The 18967-nt window shown below is 37.8% G+C and overlaps 1 protein-coding gene across 4 annotated transcripts in view; it reads left to right on the forward strand.

Moving 5' to 3' along the window:
• LOC144962697 (neuronal calcium sensor 2-like) overlaps positions 1-18967 on the forward strand; it is a 289403-nt gene that overhangs the window by 237417 nt on the left and 33019 nt on the right. The window lies entirely within an intron of this gene.

Genomic DNA, 18967 nt, shown 5'->3' on the forward strand with positions numbered 1-18967 from the left:
GTAAATCTGACTCCCGGCAGACGTATCGTGATGAGATTAGCGTCGGTAATCGATTACTTGAACCATTGGGATAATGGGGTTAGGATGTCGTCCTAATTTGGCCTACTTCCCAGCTCATTTTGTCAGATTGTTGTCAAAGAACCTCGTTGCTCGTTAGGAATTCTACATAAATGACCCATCGTGTCAAACCAGTATTGTGTAGCACGGTTTAAAGGCTGAAGTTGACATTTATTATACCGTCCAAAAGTAATTCTAGTGTGGCTGTTTGAAGCTCGATGAATATATAAATGGATGAATCAATAAATAATTAAATAATTAAATATATAAATAAATACAGTTACCATTATTCATTCCAAAGAGGAATTTGTCTCTTGGGTCTATTCCAAGGGAAGACTGGAATAACCCAGGCGTCAGCACAGTGAATCAACGTAACTCGAGCTTGGACGAAATGTCTTGCTCAAGGCCACACAACGCAGCGGCGGGTGACGAACTCGGTACCTTTCAGATACGAAGCAAAGACTGTACTGCTGAGCCACGCTGCCCCCTAAAAAACAGTATTAAAATGGAATGGACGTTTCGAACGAAGCGAGAAAATGTGGACGTTTCGGGATTTGCCCTTTGTCAGATTAAAAAAAAAAACCATAACGATTGAAATACATATCTCTGTTGCCTATCCCTTTTTGGTCAAAATATTCAATTATGACATAACAAAAACAGCAAACAACTTGAGCTTTTATATAGCGCAATGCTCACGAAAATGGCTCAAAGTGCTTTATAAGGGGTTCCTGATCAACAGCAACACGTAATATATAGAACGAACACGACGCCTGCTAGGCGATCTTACAATACAATTATTTCCGACAGAAACACCACTGTTAACGGCAAGGTAATCATTTTACACCTGAATACGGTGAGAGAATGTGAGAAAAGAGCCTTTTCCAATGACTGAACTATGCGCTGAGCGGGGCTCTAACCAAAAACATCAGTGTTTCTGTTTATTTGTGACCCAACGTGTCAAAACGGTATTATGTCGGGAGGAACCAGATTCTAAAAAGTCAAATGAAAGTTAAACTGGACAAAAATATGAATGATTGGTATTCAACAACCTGAAATATGATATTCATTCCCCTCTCTAAAGTTTATAAACTAAACGCAAGGGAATTTTAATTTTTTATTTATTTTATTTTATTTATATAATTGTCCCCCGGCCGTTCACTCACCTCTATCAGTACGGCTTTACTTTCTCTCTTTTTTATCATTAGACCAGACACGATAACGAGTTCAGCGTCTTATTATTTTTTTCCTTGGGTCTATCGATCCATCTATTTTTGTTTTTACTGATCCTACCTATTTTTCTTTTTTTCTTTTTATATATATCTGACTTATCCTACAGTAAAGCATTTATATAGCGCAATATCCACTAAACGTGCTCCATGCTCTTTACAAAGGGTCCCTGGCCAATAGCAACACGTAACATGTAGAACGAGACATGACGCCTGCTCGGCGATAATATTACATTTTTTTTCCGAGAGCAGTTACAACACTGTTAACGGCCAGGTACTCATTTTACACCTGAGTACAGTGAGAAAATTTGAGTAAAGAGCCTTTTCCATGGACTCTACTATGCACTGAGCGAGCAAGGCTCGAACCCAGGACCTTCCGATCCGAAAGCGAGTGTCATACCACAAGAGCACATAGCCGCAAAGAATGTAATTTATCTAGAAGACCCTGTTGTGTACACGAACTCTCATAATATATTACGTCATCACTCATCACGTATCGATGAGAATAACAATCCTGACTGATGCCTCCCTGTTCCTCGGCCAGAGTGCATTACTTTTCTGCCCGCCTTTAGAAAAAACCCAATCATTGACCTGTCAACTGCCGTGTAAAAAAAAAAAAATAATAGCCCTTCGGAGCCATTTGGCCCAAGGAGCCGGAATTTATCCGGTAACTATAGCGTGAAAATAAAAAAAAATTCCCTTATTTCATCCCATAGGGAAACTTGTCTTTAGAATCTATTCCAAGAGAAGACTGGAATAACCCAGGCGTTAGCCACAGTGCAATGCCTCCCCATCCCATCAGCCCGCCTTTAGAAAAAAAAAATCCCAATCTGAAACTGAAATGCCGTGTAAACAAAAAAAAAAAATCCTTCTGAGACTTTTGGCGCATGGAGCCGGAGTTTATCCGGTTTCTATAGCGTGAAAAAAAATCCCTTTATTCACCCCATAGGGAAATTTGTCTTTAAAATCAATTCCAATAGAAGACTGGAATAACCGAGGCAGCTTCAGCCGCAGGGCAGCGCCGCAAAAATGAGCTAAGGCTTGTAGAGGTGACTTGCACAACTCCACACAGCGCGGACGGGCAGTAAGTCGAACTCGGTATCGTCAAATTGGTTAACTTTGCCTACAGGGGAAACTTCGCCTCTTTAATCATCATCATCATCCATCGTGGCTTGTACTCTTGAGTACGTTGCCGGTAAGCGGTCTTCTCCACGAATCACGATCCTCTGCGGTGCGCATGAAATCTGTGTTGCTTTTTAAGTCACATTAATTTGGCCATTCTTAGGTTATTTAGATAAGTCATTCTTTGTCTTCCTCTAGCTCTCTTTCCTTCGATCATCCCAGATGTTACCAACTTTTCTATTCCGTCTCTTCTCCTTAACTCACTCAATCCTAGAGATTTTTTTGCTATTTTTCAAAATGTATTAAAATGAGCATGTACATAGATAGTTTTATTCAACTACCATTAACATGTAAAAACTAAAAGCATCAGCTTTGATTCTACGCCTATAATTTGTCTAATAAATATGCATGGGGTAAAAGTAACCCGGGTAAACTACGGCTATAGTCGGTGTTAGGGTTGAGTGAATTAATTTAGAATTTAAATTCTTCTAATAACAATGACGGAAGGCATCGGAAAACCACCGTCACTAACAAACTTTCCCAGGACATCAGCTGTCCCCAACCCGTTGAACGTTTCAAACTGGTGCCTCTTTAATATTGAACCAATATTATTAGTGTATTTTTAGCTTTGTGTTTATTTTTTCCTTTGATGGTGAGATGACTCAAAATGCTCAAAATTCACAGAAGCAAAGTTACCACTTAAGGCAAAATTACCCCACAGTTGATGGTAGATACCTTTCGGGTACGAAGCAAAGACCATACCACCATGTCACGTGCCGTTGTATTTTCTTTTTTTTCGATGTAAAACAAAGAAGAATGCTGTAAAAAAAAAAGAAAAAGAAAGAAATAGAGAGAACGCTAGGTTAATGGGTTCATTCTCAATGATGTAGTGTTTTTGTGTTTTTGTTTTTGTTTTTGTTGTTGTTGTTTTGTTTTTTTAAAGATCCGTGTAATAGCGCCTTCGATACATCGTGTTATGTCTTGATAAGCCGTAATGTCTTCTAAACGCATTACACCCGATGACGATGTTGTTTGTGTTGATTTTTCTCTTGTCTGGAAATGGCAGGGATAGATTCTGATTTTGATTACGTGGATGGATGGATGGATTGGGGTTGGGGAGGGTGGGGAAGGGGGGGGGGGGTGGAGGGAGAGAGAATGTTCTCATAAAACGTAAGAGACGAATGTAAATAATAGGTGGGGGTGGATTGGGGAGGGGGAGAGTTGTAGTTGGGATAATTAGAATGTGAGATTGTGAGGAGGAGATGGAGAGAGGAGGAAAAAGGAGGAGGAGGAGCAGGAGGAGGAGGAGGAGGAAGAAGAAGGAAGGAGGAGGAGATGGAGGAGGAGAAGGAGAAAGGAGGAAGAAGAAGGAGGAGGAGGAGGAAGAAGAAGAAGGAAGGAGGAGGAGATGGAGGAGGAGAAGGAGGAAGGAGGAAGGAAGGGGAGGAGGAGAAAAAAGAGGAGGAGGAGGAGAAAAGCGAGGAGGAATAGGATAGGGAGAGGAGGAAGAAGAAAAAGGAGGAGGGAGAGGAGGAAGAAGAAAAAGAAGAAATAAGAAAGAAGAAGAAGAAGAAGAAGAAGAAGAAGAAGAAGAAGAAGAAGAAGAAGAAGAAGAAGAAGAATGAGCGGAGGGGGAGGAGGAGGAAGTGGGGGCGGAGGAGAAGGGGGAGGAGGAGGATACTGGAGGGAAATGAGGTGGAGGAGGAAAAGAAGGGGCCGTCTCCATCATTCCCTTGGCATAGCAAAGGGATATCCTATCACCATATTTATTTGGTGTGTTATGTTGAGTGGGCGAAAAGCATTGTTATGATTTTCAAGCTGTTATAATAATAATAATTATTATTATTTATCTTAGTTTTTTTTTTTGTTCTTTTTTCTTTTCAACCCTCAGAACGTTAAACTCAACATCCCAATTAATTGTAAATCAAGCCGAATGTGCCCACTGTAACTGTAACATCTGTTTTGTGTAAGGATATTACCCCGTACCAGCGTTGTAAAATCGTGTATTTTACTAGGCTGTACATTGTGTTATTTCCTACAGTACTCTGAACAAACACATTAAAAAAATTTTGGCCACAAAACTCAACCTTCAAATATATCAGTCGATTAGAATAACTCATCTAGCGAAAATTCACTCATCTTGTGAAAATTCTCCCGAACCTGGGATTTATGGAAGTTACAGGTTTGAGAGTGTTTTTTTTTTTTTTTTTTTTTTTTTTTTTTTTGGGACAAGATGTGGATCATTTTAATCGATGGATATTAAATATGAAGGACGAGTTTTCTGGCCAAATTTTTTTTCCCGGGTATAATATAAGATTTGTCAATAGATTGGTCTGTGATATGGGATTAAATTGATTGCCACTGAATAGCAGGATAGATGGGTTTCAATATCCACGTATAATGTTATAGATAGAATGCGCTTGGCCAAGGAGTTCACAACATTGCCATCCGGAAGTATAACGGACCAACACACAAACTCTGTGTAACCATGAACTTTTATAGTCTGGTTAATAAAGTTTAGTGAGAACAACTCACAAACGCGGATGGCAAAAACAATAACAAAGGCCTGAGTGACGTCATCTGCATACTATCTATATTGTATTAGTGTCCGGGCTTTGATATATTAGTATTATTGTTGGTATTACGCATGGCAATAAATGCGGTTATGTGTTCTCGTGGTATGACACTCGCCTTCGGATCGGAAGGCCCTGGATTTCGAACCTATCTCGGCGCATAGTTTTGAGTCCTTGGAGAAGGCTCTTTACTCACATTCTCTCACCGTACTCCGTATGTAAAATAAGTACCTGGCTGTTTACAGTAGTTGTCTCTGTTCAAAAAAAATTTGTAACATCGCCTAAACTGGCGTCATGTCATGTCCCGTCCTAAATTTTTAATGTTGCTGTTGGCCAGGGACCCCTTTGAGCACATTTAGTGGATATTGCGCTATATAAAAAAGCTCAAAAAAAGGTCAAATAAATGATATATATTATGTTACTCGTCAACTGAATCTGGTACAGGTGAATTTGATACTAAAATTAGACATTTATTAACATGCGCGGGTTTGATGTGTATTATATGGAAAATAACACAGCAGAAACCAGTGGGAGATGAATTAGGAAGAAGACGATGGAGGTGGATCGGACACACGCTTAGAAAGAATGACTCCACCGATGGAGGTGGATTGGACACACGCTTAGAAAGAATGACTCCACTATAACAAAGAAAGTATTGGACTGGAACCCTCAGCAGGTCAGAAGATCAAGGGGAAGGCCACGAGGAACATGGAGAAGAATTAAAGAAGCTGATATACAGAGAAGTGGTAAGACATGGAATGAGATAAAAAAAGTTAGCTCAGGATAGAGAAGGATGGAAACTGTTTGTCTGTGGCCTATACCCTGACCCAGGGTGAAAAAGGCAATGAAGATGATGATTTGTATGACATTTATTTGCCTTCGCATCGATGACATAGGCCTAATTTTTCAGTCACCTGACAAGGTCTGTACACAGACTACTAGGTCCTGTATTCTCTATGGGTCTGTATAAAATAAGCAAATTAAGAAATCAAGGAATAGGCACTGATGTAAATGTAAAAGGAGTACCTGGTCGTTAACAGCGTTGCCCATGTCGGAAACAAATTTTAATATCGTCTGAGTTTAGCGGTACCACACTCGCCTTAGTAGGATCCGAAAGTCCTGGGTTTGAGTCCCGCTCTGAGCGGCGCTGAGTTCAGTCCTTGATAAAAGGCTAATTACTCACATTCTCTCACCGTACTCAAGTGTAAAATGAGAACTTGGCCGTTAACAGCGTTGCCTATGTCGGAAACAAATTTTAATATCGTCTAACAGGCGCCATAATGTCTACTCCTACATGTTAAATGTTGCTGTTGGCTTCGGACCCCGTGTAACGCGCTTTGAGTATATTTAGTAGATATTGCGTTTATAAATCATCAAGGTTTGTGTGTGTGTGTGTGTATGTGTGTGTGTGTGTGTGAAGGGGGGGGGGGGTGTGCGTTTATTTCTTCTTTGTCTGACATGATTTCATACATACGATAAATACCTGAACAAGTGTGTATGAAAGGTGCTAGACAAAACAAGAAAGAAAAATACAAAAAAAAAAAAATACAATCCAAAAAAATCAGTCGACCTCGACTGGTTTATGGTAGCGCGTCTGACCGGTAATCAAAAGGTCTGAGGTTCGATCCCCTGTCGAGGTAGACAGATTCTTTGGGATGTTTTTTTTTTTTTCTCTGGTACCTTTCATACACACTTGTTCAGTTATTTATCGTTTGTTTGAAATCGTATCCGACAATGAAGAAATAACCATACCCAAAAAAACACAAGAAAACCTTGATTTAGCGCATTATCTACTCAATATGCTCAAAGCGCTTTACAAGGGGTCCTAAGCCAACAGCAACATTTAACATGTAGGACGAGACGTTATGACGCCTGTTAGACGATATTACAATTGTGTTTCAGACATAGGCAACCCTGTTAACGGCCAAGTTCTCATTTTACACTCGAGTACGGTGAGAGAATGTGAGTAATTAGCCTTTTTTCAAGAACTGAACTCAGCGCCGCTCAGAGCGGGACTCAAACCCAGGACTTTCGGATTCTACTAAAGCGAGTGTGGTGCCACTAAACTCACAAGAAATCCATCGCAAAAAAAAAAATCAGCCTGCTTAAACAGGCGATCGAACCTCAGACCCTCTGATTACCGGTCCGTCCTGCTATCAATTATACCACGGAGGTTACCTGATTTCCTTAACAAGGACACGCGATTTACGCTGAACAAAACACGAACATTGAACATGGTAGGACATACAAGGACAAAGACATTCAATTTGGATTAGCCCCATAATTTCTATTTTGAAAAAATAGGGGCGGGGGGGGGGGGGGGGGGATTTTTATAGATAGTTCGAAGATGACGTTACTCAGGTCTTTGTTTTTGTTTTTTGCCATCCGCGTTTATGAGTAATACTCACTGAACTGTTTTAACTCGACTATAAACGTTCATGGATACACACAGTTTTGTGTGTTGGTCCGTTATACTTCCGGATGGCAATGTTATGAGCTTCTTAGCCAAGCGCATACTATCTATACCTCCATGTTTCAAGCGTCAACCGGGAGTCCGTGTGTGATTGTATATTTAATAAATTATTATTATGTGTAAATGTGTTTATGTGTGTCTGTGTATTTTTAAAGCATGTATTTTAGGAGTGTGTCGCATGATAAACCTTTGCCAACACTTGACCCAAAGATAACGTATAAGTAAAATGTTTGAGAGTTTCTCAAACCTACGACGAGACCACTTCTTTCATTCAAAGTAAATAGTTTCCACCAAATACAAGCTTGTTGAAAAGATAACACAACAAGAGGGTCAAGCGTATACCGAGCAATGCTGTGTGGTTTGCATACTGATGTGTTAGATGTTCCAAGACAGGAGAGCTACCCTTTGTGATTCAATCTACACCGATCTGTGTGTAGAATAATTGATTTGTTGTTGATGACATAGAGGTAGATGTGTTTATTGTTTCCAATACAACATTACATGGTATACTTGTACTGCTATTAAACCATAACAACAACAACAGCAATAACAACAACAGCACCTCTAGCAGCAACAATAACAACAAATACCACTACTTTTACTTCTACAGCCAACATTATTACCACGATTACTATTACTACTATTACTACTACTACTACTACTACTACTACTACTACTACTACTACTACTACTACTACTACTACTACTACTACTACTACTACTACTACTACCACCACTACTACTACTACTACTACTACTACTACTACTACTACTACCACCACTACTACCACCACTACTACCACCACTACTACTACCACTACTACTACCACTACTACTACCACCACCACTACCGCCACCATTACTACTACTACCACTACCACTACCACCACTACTACTACTACCACCACCACCACCACTACCACTACCACCACTACTACTACTACCACCATCCACCACACCACCCACTGCCACCACCACCACCACCACTACCACTACCAGTCCCACTAATACTAAACTACCAATTTTTATTGCTATTCAACGACCAGTAACGCCCCAGTCACCACAGCTTCTCCACGATAAAACCAAGCCGATATACACGTCCTTCAACCACTTCTATAGATAGTCAAAGTTGCTCTTTAGTATTCTCTTATTTCACAGAGTATAAAAGACACAAAACACAAAACTAACCTGCCTTACTCTGACAAAACAAGATTATTAAATTTTGGACAGAAAACTCGTCCTTCAAATGTGACCCGACGTCTCAAAACGGTAGTAAGTCGGGATGAACCAGATGCTAAAAAGTCAAATTAATGCTAAACTGGTCTAACATATAAATTACTGGTATTTATCAACTCTAAAATATGATCTTCCTTCTCCTCAATAAAGCATAGAAACTCAAAGCAAGTTTGATATTTCTGGCTACAAATTCAATTTTCATAAACTTATTCATCCCGACTTAATATAATAATAATAATAATAATAATAATAATAATAATAATAATAATAATAATAATAATAATCTTTATTGTCCAAATTAAAGGCAATTCATGTGAGGTAAACAATGCTCAGTTTGGTTCATGGTATGAACATCAACACATTTACAAATACAGACACAGCCATACACGAACATACACGCTTGCACATTGTTTCTACACGTGTATACAAAAGAAATGAGCGTACATACAAACACATATACATACATACATACATACATACATACATACATACATACATACATGCAGACATACATACAAACCAGCATATCATCGTATATGCATGCCTACATTCATACATACATACATACATACATACATACATACATACATACATACATACATACATACATACATACATACATACATACATATATACAGACACACACACAGACAGATAGAACGATACGATATATTTGCTGGGACAGCAGATAACCATATTATAAATATAGTGTCCTATATTAAGAAGAAGATGGCAATGATTGTGATGATGATGATGATGATGATGATGATGATGATGATGATGATGATGATGATGATGATGATGATGACTACGATAATGATGATGATGATGATGATGATGATGATGATGATGATGATGATGATGATGATGATGATGATGATGATGATAACGACGGCGGCAATGTCGATGATGATGATTCACGACACTGCTTCTCGTTATTTTCATTGGTTGTCTCATTTTTCCACAGAAGATTTGTTAATTAATTTTATGGCGGTTGGAATGAAGGTTGTCTTATGTCGATTTGTCCGACATTTTGCTTCTAGATACCGTCTTCCTGAGCGCAGAAGTTGGAATTTTTCGTTCAGCGGATGCCTCTTTTCGTTGATAATGTTAAAAGATTTCTTCTCAACTGCATTAATATAAGTTGTGTCAAGGCTTCTAAGGTCTGTGTTAATTATTTTTGAAGCCTCTCTGAGGGTTCTATGTAGTTTGGATTTTTCTTTTGTTCCACAGCTTCCATACCACGTTGTGATGCCAAACGAAACGATACTCAATATTAATGACTTGTAGATTTGTATCATGGTCTTTCTGTTCACATTGAAAGACCTTAATTTTCTGAGTATATACAAGCGCTGGTTACATTTTTTGATGACATTGTTGGTGTGCGATTCAAATCTTAGACTGTTATCTATAATTACACCAAGGTATTTAAACGTTTCAACAGTTTCAACCGCCTGATTGTTAATTTTTGTTATTTGTCTTGCTCTTTTTCCTATTTTTCTGTGATCAAACAGTTGTTCCTTTGTTTTTGTTACATTGAGCTCTAGACAGTTATCGGCACACCATTTGCTGAATTTACTAACTTGCTCAGTGTATTTAAATTCGGAGACGGAATCATTGAGCAGGCCGAGTATTGCGGTGTCATCAGCATACTTGATGAGTTGGCAGTTATCAAAGCTAGCCACACAATCGTTTGTATAGAGGATGTAAAGTAGAGGTGAGCTTACACACCCTTGTGGGCATCCGTTTGAAAGAGTTTTTACTGATGATATATTTGAGCCTACTCTGACATGTTGGGGGCGATCGATGAGAAAGTTGTTATACCAGTTGATGAGGTAATGGGAAGGTTTAGAGCATGCAGTTTACTAATTAATATGTTGGTTTTCATGGCATTAAAGGCAGACGAAAAATCGACGTATAGGATTCGGCAGTAGTTGGCGGGTGAAACATCCAAGTGATTTGATATTGAATGCATCACTGTGAGGAGTGCGTCTTCCACACTAAGATTTTGTTGGTAGGCAAACTGATATGGATCAAGTATGTGTTGGCCATATATAAATTGCAACAGCTCTCTTTTCAGAATCTTTTCCAGACATTTCATAATAATTGATGTTAAAGCAACAGGTCTATAATCATTCAGCTGAGTTGGTGGATTCTTTTTGGGTACTGGGATTATAGTCGATGTTTTCCATATAATTGGGATTTTCTGTTCATCTATTGAACGTTGGAAAATAGGCAAGAAAGGGACAGCTAGTTGGTTGTTACAGTTTGAAATGAGTTCCCCACTAAGTCCATCTGGACCTGGTGCTTTTTTCTTTTTACATAATTTAAGAACATTGATGACCGCCTCTTCTTCGATTTCTGGCGGAGGAGACGTATTTTTTGTTATGATATTAATTTTTGAAAGTACGTTGTCAATGGTGTCGAATCGACAGTAAAACTTATTTAATTCCTCGATATTCATATGTGTGTCATTGTTAAAATCTGTCTTTTTGTTGTTAACGCCACCCATTTCTTTAATCATCCTCCACGCCTGCGATGCATTTGAATTTTTAAGGTTTGTTTCCATTTTATCTTTATATTTACGTTTTTCTTCATAAATTACCCTCTTTAATTGTTTTTCTGCCTCGTGCTGCTTGTTTTTGTCCCCACTCATATGAGCGATTTTCTTCATATTTATAAATAACTTAACTCGTTTGTTGACCCAAGGTTTGTTGTTGTTAAATATTTTAATCCTTTTAGTGTCCACGCACAAATCACAACAGAAATGAATATAAGACGTGACAACATCAACCCACTCGTCCAGTGACATGTTATCAGACATGAGTTCATCCCATATTGTGCAGTCAAAACAACCTTGGAGTTTGTTTATATTTTCTGTTGACCAAAGACGAGTTTCTTTCACAATCGCTTTATGTTGTCTTAATTTAGTTTTGTAGGTTGGAATCAACAACACACTATTGTGATCTGAATTTCCTATTTTTACTTTTTGAACGCTTCTGTATGAATTTTTAATATTTGTATAGCACAGATCCAGGGTTTTATCTCGTCTGGTAGGAACAGAGACGTGTTGATAAAAAGAATTTATAGGAGGGCAGTGATTGAAATCACCAAGAATTATTACGGGGGCATCAGTATGTTTTCTTAAAAAATTAAATGATTCCTCCTCAATTACCCGTAAAGCTGTGTTAGCATTCGCATCAGGAGGGACGTACACAGCAATGACATAAATAAGTGGGAATTCCCGAGGTAAATAGTGGGGTCTAAGAGAGAGGGAAATGAGCTCGATGTCCTTTTCACATAATGAACGTGTAGTTCGACAGCTTTTGCACCAGTTTTTGTTGACATACACACAAATACCACCACCTTTTTGTTTTCCTGTCATTGAGCTATCTCTGTCACGCCTATGTATTATGAAATTTTCCAATTCTACACTTTTATCTGTATCTAAGTCTGAAAGCCATGACTCTGTAAAACACAGTATGCTTGAGTTTTCATAATCAGGATCAAATTTACACAACGCGCTAATATTGTCCGCTTTGTTTCTGATAGATCGAACGTTTGAAAGTATAATCATAGGTAGTGGTACTTTACCAGTTCTTCGAATTCTTTGCTTGACGCCTCCACGTTTTCCTCTTTTTCTTTTCTTGATTGAAACAATAAAACCTTTTCGATCATTTGTTTTGATTGTTGTTTGTCCAATATCAAGCAATTCGTTTTTTGTGTAGACGACGGTCGCCATATTGTTTTTATTTCGAACACAACAACATTGTTCACTCGTAGTAACTTTTCATGCTCTACACATTTTTGAAATAGGTACCACAAATAGAAATATTTAAATATAGTCATACCTGTATTCCAATTACAAATAATAAGTCCATATACAAAAACGATGGCAGATAATAACACAAGAATACAAACTTTTACTGATGAACAACAGAGCAATGAAAAACCAAGCGTCGCCATTGAGCGCCACCGGAAGGGAGTATAATACCCTTTTTTAGACGAGGGGTCACAAATATTGATCTATTAAAACGACCTTCAACATGTATAAAACTCTCAAACCCGCGACATTTGTGAGAACGAATGTCATTTTAATCGACGGATATTTGAAGGACGAATTTTCTGGCCAAAACCAAAAATAACAACAAAAACAAAATAAGCCTTTTTTCCAGAGAACGATCATACATAGTCGACCCACACACACACTGACAAAATGTATTTTCTTCATTGATGGCAGAAAGCGTTAACCCCATTTATCAATCAATTCAATGACATTCAGCCTGTTATAAACCCGAGAATCAATGAATTTTAGGTGTTAAGAATTTATGAGAACTTAGTGTTTATCTAATCTTTATTGTGAATATAATCGGGAGTGATTAATTATATTTTCAGGCATAAATGTTAATATAAGCGTTTTGTCAAAGCTAAGTTAGGCCGAATTGTCATCTTGGTTTAAATGGACATATGGGGGAATATGAAAGAAAGAAAATCGGGTGAATTTATTCAATTCATAGCTAGCCGTTGTGAATAAAGCTATGAATAACAACAGGATTGCGCTTTAAAGGAATGAGCTTTATATAGGGCAATATCCACTAAATGTGCTCAAAGCGCTTTACAGGGGTCTCTGGTCAACAGCAACATTTAACATGTAGGACGGGACATGACGCCTGTTAGGCGATATTACAATTTTTTTCGGGCAAAGACAACGCTGTTAACGGCCAGGTACTCATTTTACACCTGAGTACGAGAAAGAGGCTTTTCCAAGGACTCAACTATACGCGGAGCGCGAGGCTCGAACCCAGGACCTTCCGATCCGAAAGCGAGTGTCATACCACTAGACCACACAGCCTCAGGATTCCGGATAGTGATACAGACTACAGCTGCGGTGGTCTGGATAAAGCGCATGTTTAGAAATTTGGCCAGGAAACTCGACCTTCAAATTTAAGTATCTATCGATTTAAATTACCCACATCTTAGTAAAAACATTCAAACTTGGCGAAGTAATTCTCATTAAACTGTATTAACCAGACTATAAGCGTTCAAGGTTACACATAGTTTTGTGTGTTGGTCCGTTATATTTCGGGATGGCGATGTTGTGAGTTTCTTAGCCAAGCGCACAGCGTGTATAGAATAAATGAAATTGGCATCACTCAGCTCTTTGTTATTATTTTTAGACAGCCTGTCAAGGATTAGTTCTCACTAAAATTTTGTGAAATAGACTATAAACTTTTAAGGCTCCATATAGTTTTGTGCGTTGGTACGTTATATCCGGCTGGCGGATGTTGCAATTATTTTACCTTTACGCATAGCATCAATGAGTTAAAACAAGGGGGGCACCGTCGACACCATCTCCTTCCCCTCGTTCTCTTTTCTAGTCCCATTTTTCATTTCTTTATAAAATTTCGTGAACCAATTTTATTATCATTCTGTTTAACACGTAAAAAGACAGACTAGATCTCTGCCTCTTCCATCGGTTTCAATAGTCTGATGTCACGTCGCCCAGCAACGGCGGCCATCGTGGTTCTAAACAAAGAAAATCTGTATTTTTTATTCTTCATGCTGGTTAGAACTTTTCATATGTCTTGTGATCAGAATGGGTAAAAGTCAAAACATGATCAGATTTATGTTTTTTTTTCTCCTCTAGATACGCTTTTATGCTCGTCGGAGAAATGTTTCATAAGGGCGTCCGCCATTGTTCCGATAGTTAGAACCAGTTACTAAGTTACCATGCGTCATTACGAGTGACGTTACAACTGTTGAAGTGTATCGCTTCCTCGGCTTCTTAACTCACGCAACCCTAACACCGACTTTATCCGTAGTTTATCTGGGTTACTTTTACCCCATGCCTATTTTTATTGAGAAAATTTATAGGCGTAGTATCAAAGCTAATGTTTTTCATTTTTACATTTTAATGGTAGTTGAATAAAACTATCTATGGACATGCTCATTTTTATAACATGTTTTTCTAATTTTGAAAAGTAGCAAAGATCTCTTGGATTGAGTGAGTTAAGAATCGTATTTTAAACTATTAAAATAAAAATAATGTAAAACTGTACAAGTGCGGCCATGTGGTCTTGTGGTATGACACTCGCTTTCGGTTAGGAAGGTCCTGAGTTCGAGCCTCGCTCGGCGCATGTTAAGTCCTTGGAAAAAGGCTCTTTACTCACATTCTCTCACCGTACGCGGGTGTAAAAAGAATACCTGGCCGTTTACAGCGTTGTCTCTGTCCGAAAAAACAAACAAACTGTAATATCGCATAACAGACGTCATGTCACGTCCTACATGTTAAGTGTTGCTATGGCCAGGGACCCCTTATAAAGCGCCTTGAGCACGTCTAGTGGATATTGCGCTAGATAAAAGCTCAATTTTTTAAATTAAAAAAAAAAATTGTACTCGTATTCTTCTAGTAGATACACGACACGCTGGAACTCCATGGCCAATGCATGTATTATATTATTATTATTATTATTATTAGTAGTAGTAGTAGTAGTAGTAGTAGTAGTAGTAGTAGTAGTAGTAGTAGTAGTAGTAGTAGTAGTAGTAGTAGTAGTAGTTAGTAGTAGTAGTTAGTAGTAGTAGTAGTAGTAGTAGTAGCAGTAGCAGCAGCAGCAGCAGCAGTAGGAGGAGGAGGAGGAGGAGGAGTAGTAGTAGTAGTAGTAGTAGTAGTAGTAGTAGTAATGGAGACATTCGGATGGAAACTATACTACAGACATTGGACGTTTCGGGTACAAACCTTCCTCAGCACAACAATAAACAAATGAACTTGCCGTTTCGGGTACAAACCCGTCCTCATCAGGACAGCAATAAACAAATGAAATGAACGTTCATGTGTTTATTGTTGTGCTGACTAAGGCTTTGTATCTGTACCCGAAACGTCCATCTGTCTGTATTGTTCCTATCCGATGCCTCTCCATTATCACTCACTCTTTCGTTTGTATTTTCACGATCCCAGGCCTCAAGCCCCCCACCCTCCAACCGCTCTGTACTTTTCCTCTAGTTACATCCATGGCTTACTCCTCATTCCACTAAGCCACGGTTACCTCCCTTGAGCAGTGGATTTCCAACTCGCTCCCGAGAGCTATTGGAATCCAGCGACTATTGTATGGGCTTATTATGCAGACCTGCATAAAAAAAGTGTAATATCGCTTAACAGGTTTCATGTTACGTGTTGCTGTTGGTTAGGGACCCTTTGTAAAAGGCCTTGAGCACGTTTAGTTGATATTGCGCTATATCAATATTTAAAAAAAAAGAGTTTTTTACTTCTTTCCATCATTAACCCAAATATCAAGCATTACTGTGAGATTGTTGCAATGCGACAAATAGTATATCAGTAATCTCCACCACAACGAAGAGATTTCACGAAGTCCCAGGTTTGAGAGATGTTGTCTAGATGAGGGTCATTTAAATCGATCGATATTTGAAGGAAGAGTTTTCTGGGCCAATTTTATTTATAAACGAGTTTTTCCTCAGTATGGCAGTTTCGTGGCTAAAAAAATCCCTTTATTCATTCCATATTCAGTGCAGTGCCGCAAATTGAGCTAGGGGCGAGGTAACTTGCTCAAGGCCGCACAGCGCAGCGGCGCGTGATCGAACTCGGTACTTTTTTTTCGGGTACCTCTGAGCCCCCCCCCCCCCCCCCCCACACACTGACTTAAGGGGTCGTAGAATCAAATGTCATTTTATGACGGAAATATGAAAATATTTTCTGAAAAGAAAAACATGTCTCGACATATCGCGAAAATTGTCATACAAAAATGTAAAGTGGATAAACGTGGCCCTTTTTGTTTGATTAAGACTTGAAATAAATTTTAAACAGATCACCCGGTACGCTGTTTTCTGCAAACATAGTAATTAAAATAATATGTGACTCTCCGTCTCAAAACGTGACTTTGTCTGGATGATACAGACCCCAAAAAGTGAATTTAGAGATAGAATTATGAGAAATTGGACCTTATGAGTTTTTTCAAAGCAATACATAGTATTTATACTGTACCATGACGTAGAGAAATTAAACCCGAGCTTTATATTTGTGGCAATGAGTTAAATTTTCCTCACCGAGTGTATCCCGATATAATATCGCTTTGACACGGTGGGTCACATATGTAGAGATTGGTTTAACATCTTGAAATCTAAGAAGGCTGTTTTGTAATTTAATATATGTTACAGTGAATGACATAATCAGTCGGATGGTGAAAAGGTTTGAACTGAGATATGGCCAAGTTTAGTTAGAAAGTCAATTTTTATCCAAAATGAGTTCTTATCAAAACTGATTAAATCAACCCTTTTTGTAAATCTTCGAGAAATATCAAAGCTCAATTTTAGTTCTAAATATTTTTTACAGCTAGTCAAGTTGAAAAAGTATGAAATTTGAGAAAAGTTTCTAAATACCTTTCCTATACATCTGACCATAACTTCATTAAAAATCACCCGATTTACTTCAAATAAAGATTTAAATGCTCTGGGGAGCATATTCTTTCAGAAAATGCAAATCCAAAATTTTCACCTTCCGACAGATTATGGCATGCACTTACACATATCGTGTGCTTGACGGTGTTCTGAAAACACCCCCACATACGGACGCTTTCAAGAACACTTAATAGGCTATCCCAGATTTTACTGTTTTGAGAAAATCAACATTGAAGATTTCGATCCCATAAAATGTCCAATTTCTCAAATACTATTCAATAATTTTTTCAAAACTTTCTGTGTGGAATGATAATTGTACTTGACGATGATAGATAGTCAAAAAAGAAAATAACAAGTACCTACTTCACAGAATTTTCTTATTTTATTAAAACAAATTAAATGGGCTGTCCGAGATGTTCATATTTGTGCGGCTATGTGGTCTTGTGGTATGACACTCGCTTTCGGATCGGAAGGTCCTGGGTTCGAGCCTCGCGTTCGGCGCATAGTTGAGTCCTTGGAAAAGGCTCTTTACTCACTTTCTGTCACCGTACTCAGGTGTAAAATGAGTACCTGTCCGAAAAATTGTAGTATTGCCTAACAGGCGGCATGTCCCGTCCTACATGTTAAATGTTGCTGTTGACCAGGGACCCCTTGTAAAGCGCTTTGAGCACTTTTAGTGGATATTGCGCTATATAAAAGCTCACTATTATGTATTGTTACGTGCAGTCTTCGTGTTTGATGCAAAGTTTGGACTTATTTTAACCATAAATTAATTTTTTAAAAAAGTAATATTAAAATATAAATAAAATAAATAGAATTGAGCTTGAGCGAGACGACTTACTCAAGGCCACACTGCGCAGTGTGTATTCGAACTCGTTGACTTTCGGGTACGAAGCAGAGGCCATACCGCTGATCCACTACGACTACCAATAATAATAATAATAATAATAATAATCTTTATTGTCCAAATTAAAGGCAATTCATGTGAGGTAAACAATGCTCAGTTTGGTTCATGGTATGAACATCAACACATTTACAAATACAGACACAGCTATACACGAACATACACGCTTGCACATTGTTTCTACACATGTATACAAAAGAAATGAGCGTACATACAAACACATATACATACATACATACATACATACATGCAGACATACATACAAACCAGCATATCATCGTATATGCATGCCTACATTCATACATACATACATACATAACATACATACATCATACATACATATACATTACATAACATACATACATACATACATACATACATACATACATACATACATACATACTACATACATACATACATACTACATACATACATAATACATACTACATACATACATACATACATACATACATACATACATACATACATACATAATACATACATAAATACATATACATACATACATACATACATACATACATACATACAACAATACATACATACATACATACTTTACATACATACATACATATCATAATACATACATACATTACATAATACATATACATACATACATACATACATACATACATACATACATACATACATACATCATACATATCATACATACATACATACATACATACATACATACATACATCATACATACATACATACATACATCATCATACATACATACATACATACATACTACATACATACATACATACATACATACATACATACATACATACATACATACATACATACATACATACATAAAATACATCATACATACATACATACATACTACTCATACATACATACATACTACATTACATACATACATACATACATACATATACATACATACATCATACATACATACATACATACATACATACAT

This window comes from Berghia stephanieae, chromosome 1 (genome assembly GCF_034508935.2).
Source record: "Berghia stephanieae isolate SIO BIC M18660-M18661 chromosome 1, UCSD_Bste_1.3, whole genome shotgun sequence".
NCBI classification, from domain to species: domain Eukaryota; kingdom Metazoa; phylum Mollusca; class Gastropoda; order Nudibranchia; family Aeolidiidae; genus Berghia; species Berghia stephanieae.